Genomic DNA, 12791 nt, shown 5'->3' with positions numbered 1-12791 from the left:
ACTTAATAATTTTACACATCTCATGCTGGGTAGAACTTCCAACAGACCAGCTTCTTGCTCTGCGATTATAAATATTGCTTCTCTCTCACTGCCAACATGGCCCCAGTGCCAGTTGCTAAAGAACATATTTACATTATAGTATGAGCTGTGAACCTGCAACTTTGGATCACATTACGTAAGTTGACACAATAGCAGTATACCTGGAAGCTACTTTTACACCAGGGTGGCTAGCAACAATATAATAGAAATGAAACTGACTGTAAACCACAAAAGTGTATCCCACTAATCTCAAACTAAATGTATCGAATCAACTTCCTCTTGGGCTGATTCCCCAAAATCCCATAGCCATTCTAGTACCACCTAATGGGATAAATTTGATGGAAAGGAAATATTTGAGATGTGCCTTTAATGCCTCTGTGTCCATAAACAAGTAAACAAACCATTGAGACCTTAAGACAGAATAAGATGAAAAGGAGATAACAATAGACTATCAAGGGAGATGATATGTGTAGTAAGATGTAGTAATAAAGACTTATGTAATAGTCTTATTTAAATTATTTCTAAATAGTCTTATTTTAAAATGTTAGTAATTTCCAGAACCACACTACCTATTCTAGTTGGGTAAGTAACAGGAGTTAAATAGCAGGGTTAAGGGTACTAGGAGAGGGGGAAATACTGTAGACATTCTACTAAAATTTCAGAGAACATGTAATTCTATCCTTACACAAATTCTTACAGTAAAAAGAAAAATAGGAAATACTTCCCAAATCAATTTATGAAGCTACAATTATCATGATATAAAAATCATGATGAGGGCTTCCCTGGTGGCGTAGTGGTTGAGAGTCTGCCTGTTGGTGCAGGGGACACAAGTTTGAGCCCTGGTCTGGGAAGATCCCACATTCCGCGGAGCAAGTGGGCCCGTGAGCCACAACTGCTGAGCCTGCGCGTCTGGAGCCTGTGCTCTGCAACAAGAGAGGCCGTGACAGTGAGAGGCCCGTGCACCACGATGAAGAGTGGCCCCCACTTGCCGCAACTAGAGAAAGCCCTCTCACAGAAACGAAGACCCAACACAGCCAATCAATCAATCAATCAATCAATATAAACGCTGTAGAATTATTAAAAAAAAATCATGATGAGTAATAGGGAAGAAAATTGGACTTTATTCCCTTACACACGAAAACAGAATCAAAATATTTTAAACCAATCTGAGCAAAAAAAAAAAAAAGTATTATTTTATTTTTTAAATGAATCGTGACTAAGATGGGTTTATCCAGTGGATACAAGGCGCTTTTTAATAATTGAATGTCAACATAATTCACCACCCTAGCAGATTAGAGGAGAAAAATTGTCTCACCAGTTATATTAAAATAATTTGTTTAAAAAATCAGCACCTATTCATGATTAACCATCTTAGGGAACTATGAATATAAAGAAAACTGAATGTAGTAAAGGCTATCTATCAAAACTCAATTGCTAAAAATATACATAGAGTTTTCAGGAATATTGTTTTGAAAATCAGGATCAAAATAGACATAATCACTATTATTCAAAATTGTTTATGAGAATTTTGCTGATGGAGTCAGATTACATAAAGGCACACACAGCTAAATAGAAACTAGAAAAGAAATAACAAAACCACCATGATTTGAGGATGGCTACATTAAAAAATAACAAGAATTAATAAGAGTTGAAGAACATTGATGAACAGAAGACAAATTCATAAATTTCTACTCCAAAGCTACATGTTAGAAAATGTAATATTTAAAAGATCTCATTTACAATAGCATAAAAATATAGATCCCACTGAAGAACTCTAACTGAAATATAACAGAAAAGTATAAAACTTTATTGGAAGACGTAAAACTCTATAAGTAGGAAAATTATATTCTTAGATAAGAAGACCCAATTAAAAATATGTCACTTTTGCCCCAAATTAATCTGTACATTGAATGCAATTCCAATCAAACTCCACATAAGATTTTGACTAGGGTTTGACAAACCAATTCCAAAATGTATGTGAAAAAGGGCCAAGAACAACTTTAACTTTTTTGAAAATCACTGAGGTGATTTCAAGGCTTATTTTAAGCTGTAGTAGTTAAGACTGTGAAGTTGTTACAAGGATAAAAAAAAGAGATCTATATTACAAAATACAGTATACTGACCCATGCAAGAAAGGAAACAGTTTATAACAGAGATGGTATTGCAGATTAGAATGAATTATTCAATAAATGGTATTGGGACAAATGGTTTCATAGTAGAAAAAAAAACTCTGTTCCTACCTCATATCATGTACAAAAATCAATTCTAAGCAAAATAAACTTTAAAAAGTAAAACCTTAAACTTTTAGAAGATATAAAGAAATTGTATTTATGACATTGTAATTTGGAAGGGATTTTTTAAATCAATTTCCCCAAAACAAAAATAATAAAAGCAAAGATGGACAAATTTGTCAACAAAAAAATCAAAATTGCTGCATATCAAAAGACACTTAAAATACGAAATTACAAGGTACAGACCAAAATGTATTGGTCCAACATAGAAATTAATACAAACAAACATGAAAGCAATTCATTCAAAATAGGGCAAATGATACATAGAGCAATTTACAGAAGAGGAATCCTACAAAACCAATAAATGCTGAACAAATGCTCACGACCTCAGTAATCAGGAAAATAAAATTAAAATGATAAGGTATTTCATTATGTAATCCTATGGCTACATTTTAAATATCAGACAATACCAAGAGATGGTGAGTACATGGAACAAAAAGAATTCACACAGTTGGTGGTGGTAGTGTACATAACCATTTGGGGAGTAATTGACACTATCTGGCAAATTTGAAAACACACATCCATCAACCTAGCAGTCCCTAGGAAAAAACTCACATCTATGCACAAAGAGACATAAAAACCTTCTTTGAAATAAGGAAAAATAATGGAAATAATTTAAATCTCCATTAAGAGTAAAACAGGAAAAATAAACCATGGGAGATTCGTGCAATGGACTATTCTATATCAGTGATACATGAGGGTAGACACAGGATTGTTGCCGTAAGCCACTGATTTTTAAATTGTTCAATTTCTAAATAGATGCAATATTGAGATCAACTCTGTATAATTTATTTTATATTTATTAGATTTTAATTAACAAAATCTAACATAGACAACTGACTACATTGTCTGTAAAACATATAATCAGCACAGCTATTTTTGTTTTCATTGAAGTACTGAGCTTCTGCAAATCCTTTCACAGAGATGCCCCTATTCAAGTGCTGAATGGGTAACGCTGTGTGAACTTGCCCTTTGAATCAGATCCTGTAAGCTCTTAAGGAACTTTGATGAGTCTTTGAGAAACACCAAACATGATTCTTAGTGATCCAATCACATGCAAGCTAAGAGCTTGTGTGACTTTCTCTGGCTAGAGAGAAGCTCAGTTATGCTTGACAGCCTTGGTGATGGCCTGAATGCTCTTCCTCTAACTCCCCTGCAACAGACAAACACACACGTACACACACACACACACACACATCCATGCACACACATACACACACTTCATTGCTAATGAACCAAGAAGAAATATTAACAGCAAATCCACTAATAAGTATGCAACACCAAGAATATCAAAGGGATCAGTTCAAACAAGAATCTGAGTGGAAAAGAACTGTACTGCCTGAATCCAGTTTTCCTGCATCTCCACCTGGTGCGCCAACCTTAGCATATCAAGCAGACAGCATGCATTTTGAAGAGGGTAGAGTCTTATTTTACACGCAAGAGTAAGGTAATTTTATATCTGCTCTGAGTGGATTAAGTAATTACAGACAACAGTTACGCTACTAAAATAATCATGAAGAAGAATGGATAGAAGAACAGGTCCTTGCAACAAACCCATGTTAATTACCCTTGCAGCTGGGAGATGAATTTGCATAGCGTCTTTGAAGCTTGTCAGGTATGAATTGAACCACTGAGCTGCTACATTTGATAATCCAGCCATTGGACTTATTATTTTCCCCATGAAGATGTTGTTTTGGCCTACCAGGCAGCTTTCCTCATGTAAAAGTACTCATTTCTAATTAACTTGCTCCTGTATTTCACACACACACACACACACACACACACACACACACATTTGTGACTTTTAGAGATTATTAACAAAATATTATCAAACACATGGATATTGTTAATTACATATATGAAAGAAAAACTATTTGTTTATTGTAAATTTTAGGTTTAGTTTTCAAAATCTGAGAACTCAACAAGTGTCCTGGGACATTTTTAGATTTGCAGTTGGCTAAGTGATAATGAGGCTGTATTGTAAAAGGCTGGACCTGTATTAACTCATTTAATATTCAGAACAGCCATAGGAAGTAGGTAACACAGCTTTCTTCTTTTTACTCAAAGGAAAAGTGAGGCACAGAGAACCACCATAAATAGACCAAAGTCACTCAGTTTAGGAGATGGCAGAGTCAAGACTGGAATAGCCAGAGAGCCTGATTCCCAGCACATTCTCTAATCCACTCTACCTTGACTCTTCTATAAAGTCTACACTACACTGCCTCTCATAAGGAATAAGAGTTTTTCTATTTAATCACATTAACTTAAACAGAAATAGAAACATAGTGACACATGGTACTTAGTAATATTTATCCAATGAAATAATTTGTCAATTTCTGGAATTGAAAATTAAAGGGCTAAAAGAGATACTATAGAAAATAAAAAATACAGAGTATGTGTGAGAAAGGAAACTAAGAAATTTAATGGAGCTCTACTAAGTCTAATGATGTTTTTAGAAAATGTAGCAAAACTCAGGGGATAAGAATTATTCAATTAATTAAAAAATTAGTTAGAATTGAGAATTATAAAAAATAGAGAGACATACCTTAACTTAAAACATGTAATCTATATTCTTTCACCAATATTTTGACAGTAGGACAAGTCCTCTTAGAGTATAGATCTGTTGATTTGGGTTTTAATCATCTTTAATTTAGTTAAGATCTAAAAATCTAGTTTTAAAAAAATCCCAGTTTTATGTGAATGCAAAATTTTCCAGAATTTAGCAAAAATTTTTCCATCATTTACAGTGGTTTCAATCCCACTGAATTCAACTTGCTTCTACCAAACCTTTACAACATAGTCAATTTTGTCTTCATCAAAACAACAAATATTTTCACATTTATATTTCTATAATTTGCATAATAGTCCATTCCATTTCATAAATAGCAATATAAAAATATTGGCATTTTGTGAGAAACAATAAAACAGGTTATTGGCAATCATAGAAGTTACTTAATAGATGTATACACATGGAGGGTAGGTGTTTAGAGAGAAGCTTACCAGCCGTGAGCACCCAGAATATTATAGGCATCAGTCAGCTGCAGGTGTTACAGAGGGACTAGAGATCCCTGGATAATCAGAAAGCCTATTAAATGCAGGTCAGTTAAGGGTTTCTTCTGTATATACAAAATCCTTGGAAGAAAAATAACCATTTTGTCATTGACAATTTTATGTTGAGAATGATGTAACTGTATATTAATGTTCACTCATGATATCACGCTCTGAGTGTCATGAGGTTACCTAACTGTGTGTATTTATCATGTATTTCTATGTTCATGTTACAGAAACCTAATTTCAATAAATTTAAACATTAAGAAAATGTTTTTAAAGCAAAGGACCCAAAGGGTAAGACTGGAGTTTGCCAAATAGTATAATGCAAGAGAGGATAGGTTAAGATAACTCCAGCCCAGAGAGGCAGGGTATAGCTTTGAATGTGACTAAATTTGGATAACTAAGAAGAATTGTTACTAACTTAGAACAAATAAAACTATTACTAAGTTCATTCTCTTATGTGACCTTGTGACACATTAATTTCTATAATTTGCATAATATTCCATTAAATTTGACAATTACACATGCAAAAATATTGGGGTATTTGTGGGGAAAAAATGCAATTGACTCCTGGTAATAATAGAAGTCACCTGGTTGAAGTATACACATATAAGGAGGGATGAGTAGGTATTAGAGTAGCCTGCTGGCCGTGAGCTCCAGTGCCCACTTGCCATCATTCTGCAGAGAGCTTTCTCCACATGCACAGAAGCTGGGCTTCATGAGTTTTCCCTCACAATCTTGCAGTTCTGGCACTCTGAAATCTAAGAATCCTAGAAAAAAGACTTAATCATCCAATATGAGTTGAATATCTATCAGTAGATCTGACACTGAAGTCTCCTGAATGGGATTCTACTTTGTTAACTATGGCAGAATATTTATAAATATTTGCAACAGATATACAGTTAGATCCCCTGCTAAAGGAGTAGGTTCCCCATGGGAAAAATTAAAACTCTGCCCAATACTGAAGTTCAAATATATATGAACATATGTAGTAGATTTACAGAGTCTAACAATGTCACATTAGTGGAACCCTCAAGCCAAGTCATCCTAAGAAAAGGATCATGCAGCATAGGATATTCTCCACAGGAAGGATCTGCTGTTAAAGGACTCAGTGTGAAATTGTACTGAAAGCCGCATAATTCTAGCCTCAGGTACCAATACAAACTAGGCTAGCAAGGTGTCTGTAGTAAAATAGGAAGAATTCTATAACTACAAAAAAAAAAAGAAATCACAGCAAAGACTGACCTGCCAGATACGCCCATTGCCCTAACTCTTCATGTCTTTCAGGTAATGGAAATTTTTTTTTAAACATCTTTATTGGAGTACAATTATTTTACAATGATGTGTTAGTTTCTGCTTTATAACAAAGTGAATCAGCTATACATATGCATATATTCCCATATCTCCTCCCTCTTGGGTCTCCCTCCCATCCTCCCTATCCCACCCCTCTAGGTGATCACCAAGCTCGGAGCTGATCTCCCTGTGCTATGTGACTGCTTCGCACTAGCTATCTATTCTACATTTGGTAGTATATATTAGTCTATGCCACTCTTTCACTTCATCCCAGCTTCCCCTTCCCCCTTCCCATGTCCTTAAGTCCATTCTCTACAATTGGTCTTACAAATCAATCTTCTGACATGGAAACTAAGAAGGTGATTCAAACGCAACTTGGGTGAACAGTGTGAGAATTCAAGGAGAATCTGAACAACCCATTGTAGGGCAACTTCAGTGACAGAGAGAAAGTATTAGCATTTATATGAGAAGATAGAAAAATATCTATGTGAGCCAGAAAAGGAGAAGATGTAGTGCTTAACAGGCAGACATAAGGGTATAACAATGCTAAATAATTTTCTATAAAATAAATTTTTAGCCTGCTGAAATTCAATAAAATATAAACTCCATGAAACAAGAAATGAATGATGAAATTATAAGAATATGGATTGAGATAAAATATGGGATATCTGAATGTGACGTAGAAATTCATAAGGGAAACAGATATAAGAAAGCTTAAAAAAAGAAAATAAGGATAAAGTTATTTGAATAATTAATGTTCGATTCAATAGATTTCTTTTTATTAAACCTTATGTTCTTAAGAGATCACTTCTAAGCAGCATTTGGAATATTTATAAAAATTAATCTTATAATAAGACACGAAGAAACCTACAAAACAAATAAATACACGGAAAACAGATATAATACTGACAATAATTTTTGTCCAAAATTCAATAAAATAACAAATTAACAACAAAAGAAAACAAAACAAAGAAACTAACATGGCAGATTTTTCTTTTTTTAAATTTTTACATAAAACTCTAGGGTTGGGGCTTCCCTGGTGGCGCAGTGGTTGAGAGTCCGCCTGCCAATGCAGGGGACACAGGTTCGTGCCCCAGTCCGGGAAGATCCCACATGCCGCAGAGCAGCTAGGCCCGTGAGGCATGGTCGCTGAGCCTGTGCGTCCGGAGCCTGTGCTCCACAACAGGAGAGGCCACAACAGTGAGAGGCCCGCGTACCACAAAAAAAAAAAAAAAAAAAAAAAAAATTATATTTCTCCCTAATATCTTTTATGCCACCATCATTAGATTTCACATTCTTTTATTGAACATTCCCAGTGTATGTGTTTTGTGTATGTCTTTTTTGTTTCTCTCTTTCGTTTCCCTCTATGCCTACTTTCTGGAGGGTTTTTATCATAAATGTGCGTTGAATTTTATTGAAAGCTTTATCTGCATCTTTCAGATGATTATATGGTTTTTATCCTTCATTTGTTAATATGGTTTATCACATTGATTAATTTGTGTATGTTGAAGAATCCTTGCATTCCTGGGATAAATCCCACTTGATCTTGTTGTATGATCCTTTTAATGTGCTGTTGGATTCTATTTGCTAGGATTTTGTTGAGGATTTCTGCATCAATGTTCATCAGTGATATTGGTCTGTAGTTTTCTTTTTTTGTGATATCTTTGTCTGGTTTTGGTATCAGGGTGATGGTGGCCTCGTAGAACGAGTTTGGGAGTGTTCCTCCATCTGCTATATTGTGGAAGAGTTTGAGAAGGATAGGTGTTAGCTCTTCTCTAAATTTTGAAAGAATTCGCCTGTGAAGCCATCTGGTCCTGGGCTTTTGTTTGTTGGAAGGTTTTTTTAATCACAGTTTCATTTTCGGTGCTTGTGATTGGTCTGTTCATATTTTCTATTTCGTCCTGGTTCAGTCTCAGAAGGTTGTGCATTTCTAAAAATTTGCCCATTTCTTCCAGGTTGTCCATTTTATTGGCATAGAGTTGCTTGTAGTAGTCTCTCATGATCCTTTGTATTTCTGCAGTGTCACTTGTTACTTCTCCTTTTTCATTTATAAATGAAATATATATATTGAGTTGAGTCTTCTCCCTTTTTTTCTTGATGAGTCTGGCTAATGGTTTATCAATTTTGTTTATCTTCTCAAAGAACCAGATTTTAGTTTTATTAATCTTTGCTATTGATTCCTTCATTCCTTTTTCATTTATTTCTGATCTGATCTTTATGATTTCTTTCCTTCTGCTAACTTTGGGGTTTTTTTGTTCTTCTTTCTCTAATTGCTTTAGGTGTAAGGTTAGGTTGTTTATTTCAAATGTTTTTTGTTTCTTAAGGTAGGATTGTATTGCTATAAACTTCCCTCTTAGAACTGCTTTTGCTGCATCCCATAGGTTTTGGGTCATAGTGTTTTCATTGTCATTTGTTTCTAGGTATTTTTTATTTCCTCTTTGATTTCTTCAGTGATCTCTTGGGTATTAAGTAGTGTATTGTTTAGCCTCCATGTGTTTGTATTTTTTATAGATTTTTTTTCCTGTAATTGATATCTACTCTCCTAGCATCGTGGTCAGAAAAGATACTCGATACGATTTCAATTTTCTTAAATTTACCAGGGCTTGATTTGTGACCCAAGATATGATCTATCCTGGAGAATGTTCCATGGGCACATGAGAAGAAAGTGTATTCTGTTGTCTTTGGTTGGAATGTCCTATAAATATCAATTAAGTCCACGTTGTTTAATGTATCATTTAAAGCTTGTGTTTCCTTATTTATTTTCATTTTGGATGATCTGTTCATGGGTGAAAGTGGAGTGTTTAAGTCCCCTACTATGAATGTGTTACTGTCGATTTCCCCTTTTATGGCTGTTAGTATTTGCCTTATGTATTGAGGTGCTCCTATGTTGGGTGCATAAATATTTACAATTGTTATATCTTCTTCTTGGATTGATCCCTTGATCATTTTGGAATGTCCTTCTTTGTCTCTTTTCATAGTCTTTGTTTTAAAGTCTATTTTGTCTGTTATGAAAATTGTTACTCCAGCTTTCCTTTGATTTCCATTTGCAGGGAATATCTTTTTCCATCCCCTCACTTTCAGTCTGTATGTGTCCCTAAGTCTGAAGTGGGTCTCTTATAGACAGCATATATACGGGTTTTGTTTCTGTATCCATTCAGCCAGTCTATGTCTTTTGGTTGGAGCATTTAATCCATTTACATTTAAGGTAATTATCGATATGCATTTCTTAATTGTTTTGGGTCTGTTATTGTAGGTCTTTTCCTTCTCTTGTGTTTCCTGCCTAGAGAAGTTTCTTTAGCATTTGTTGTAAAGCTGGTTTGGTTGTGCTGAACCCTCTTAGCTTTTGCTTGTCTGTAAAGGTTTTAATTTCTCAGTCAAATCTGAATGAGATCCTTGCTGGGTAGAGTAATCTTGGTTGTAGATTTTTCCCTTTCTCCACTTTAAATTTGCCCTGCCACTCCCTTCTGGCTTGCAGAGTTTCTGCTGGAAGATCAGATTTTAACCTTATGGGGATTCCCTCACATGTTATTTGTTGTTCTTCCCTTGCTGCTTTTAATATTTTTTCTTTGTATTTAATTCTTGATAGTTTGATTAATATGTGTCTTGGCGTATTTCTCCTTCGATTTATCCTGTATGGGACTCTCTGTGCTTCCTGGACTTAACTATTTCCTTTCCCATATTAGGGAAGTTTTCAATTATAATCTCTTCAAATATTTTCTCAGTCCCTTTCTTTTTTTCTTCTTCTTCTGGGATCCCTATAACTCAAATGTTGTTGCATTTAGTATTGTCCCAGAGGTCTTTGAGCCTGTCCTCAATTCTTTTCATTCTTCTTTCTTTATTCTGCTCTGCAGTAGTTATTTCCACTATTTTAACTTCCAGGTCACTTATCCGTTCTTCTGCCTCCGTTATTCTGCTATTGATCCCTTATGGAGAATTTTTAATGTCATTTATTGTGTTGTTTATGATTGTTTATTTGCTCTTTAGCTTTTCTAGGTCCTTGTTAAACATTTCTTGTATTTTCTCCATTCTATACCCAACATTTTGGATCATCTTTACTATCATTATTCTGAATTCTTTTTCAGGTATACTGCCTATTTTCTCTTCATTTGTTAGGTCTGGTGGGTTTTTACCTCACTCCATCTGCTGTATGTTTCTCTGTCTTCTCATTTTGCTTAACTTACTGTGTTTGGTGTCTCCTTTTTGCAGGTTGCTGGTTCGTAGTTCCCGTTGTTTTAGGTGTCTACCCCCAGTGGCTAAGGTTGGTTCAGTGGGTTTTGTAGGCTTCCTGGTGGAGGGGCTTAGTGCCTGTGCTCTGGTGGATGAGGCTGGATCTTGTCTCTCTGGTGGGCAGGTCCATGTCTGGTGGTGTGTTTTGGGGTGTCTGTGGCCTTATTATGAGTTTAGGCAGCCTCTGTTCTAATGGATGGGGCTGTGTTACTGTCTTGCTAGTTATTTGGCATAGGGTGTCAAGCACTGTAGCTTGCTGGTCATTGAGTGGAGCTGGGTCTTGGCATTGAGATGGAGATCTCTGGGAGATTTTCACCATTTGATATTACGTGGAGCTGTGAAGTCTCTTGTGGACCAATGTCCTGAACTTGGTTCTCCCTCCTCAGAGGCACAGCCCTGATGCCTGGCTGGAGCTCCAAGAGCCTGTCATCCACACAGCTCAGAATGAAAGGGAGAAAATAAAAGAAAGAAAGAAAGAAGAAGATAAGGTAAAATAAATAAAATTAAATTAAAAAGTTAATAAAATAAAAAATAATTATTAAAAAAAAAATTTTAAAGTAATGAAAGAAAAAAGAAGGAAAAAGAAAGAAGAGAGCAACCAAACCAGAAAACAAATCCATCAATGATAACAAACACTAAAAGCTATACTGAAAAAACAAAACAAAACAAACAAAAAAAAAGGACAGACAGAACCCTAGGACAAATGGTAAAAGCAAAGCTATACAGATAAAATCACACACAGAAGCATACACATACACACTCACAAAAAGAGAAAAAGGGAAATATATATATATATCGTTTCTCCCAAAGTCCACCTCCTCAATTTGGGACGATTCATTATTTATTCAGGTATTCCAGAGATGCAGGGTACATCAAGTTGATTGTGGAGATTTAATCCTCTGCTCCTGAGGCTGCTGGGAGAAATTTCCCTTTCTCTTGTTTGCACAGCTCCCGGGGTTCAGCTTTGGATTTGGACCTGCCTCTGTGTGTAGGTCGCCTGAGGGCGTGTGTTCTTCGCTCAGACAGGACGGGGTTAAAGGAGCAGCTGATTTGGGGGCTATGGCTCACTCAGGCCGGGGGGAGGGAGGGGTACGGATGCAGGGCAAGCCTGTTGTGGGAGAGGCTAGCGGGACATTGCACCAGCCTGAGGCACGCCCTGTGTTCTCCCGTGGAAGTTGTCCCTGGATCACAGGACCCTGGCAGTTGCAGGCTGCACAGGCTCCTGGGAGGGGCTGTGTGGATAGTGACCTGTACTTGCACACAGGCTTCTTGGTGGCGGCAGCAGCAGCCTTAGCATCTTATGCCCGTCTCTGGGGTCTGCACTGATAGCCGCAGCTCGCGCCCATCTCTGGAGCTCCTTTAAGCGGCGCTCTTAATCCCCTCTCCTCGCGCACCAAGAAACAAAGAGGGAAGAAAATGTCTCTTGCCTCTTCTGCAGCTCCAGACTTTTTCCCGGATGCCCTCCCTGCTAGCCGTGGCACACTAACCCCCTGCAGGCTGTGTTCACGCTGCCAACCCCAGTCCTCTCCCTGCGCTCTGACCGAAGCCCGAGCCTCAGCTCCCAGCCCTCGCCCGCCCCGGCAGGTGAGCAGGCGAGCCTCTTGGGCTGTGAGTGCCTGTCGGCACCGATCCTCTGTGCGGGAATCTCTCCACTTTGCCCTCCGCACGCCTGTTGCTGCGCTCTCCTCCGTGGCTCCGAAGCCTCCCCCTCCGCCACCTTCAGTCTCTGCCTGCGAAGGGGCTTTTAGTGTGTGGAAACCTTTCCTCCTTCACGGCTCCCTCCCACTGGTGCAGGTCCCGTTCCTATCCTTTTGTCTCTGTTTATTCTTTTTTCTTTTGCCCTACCCAGGTATGTGGGGAGTTTCTTGCCTTTGGGGAGGTCTGAGGTCT

The sequence above is a fragment of the Globicephala melas genome, chromosome 14, assembly GCF_963455315.2.
Source record: "Globicephala melas chromosome 14, mGloMel1.2, whole genome shotgun sequence".
Taxonomy (NCBI): Eukaryota; Metazoa; Chordata; class Mammalia; order Artiodactyla; family Delphinidae; genus Globicephala; species Globicephala melas.
This window is presented reverse-complemented; position numbering follows the sequence as displayed.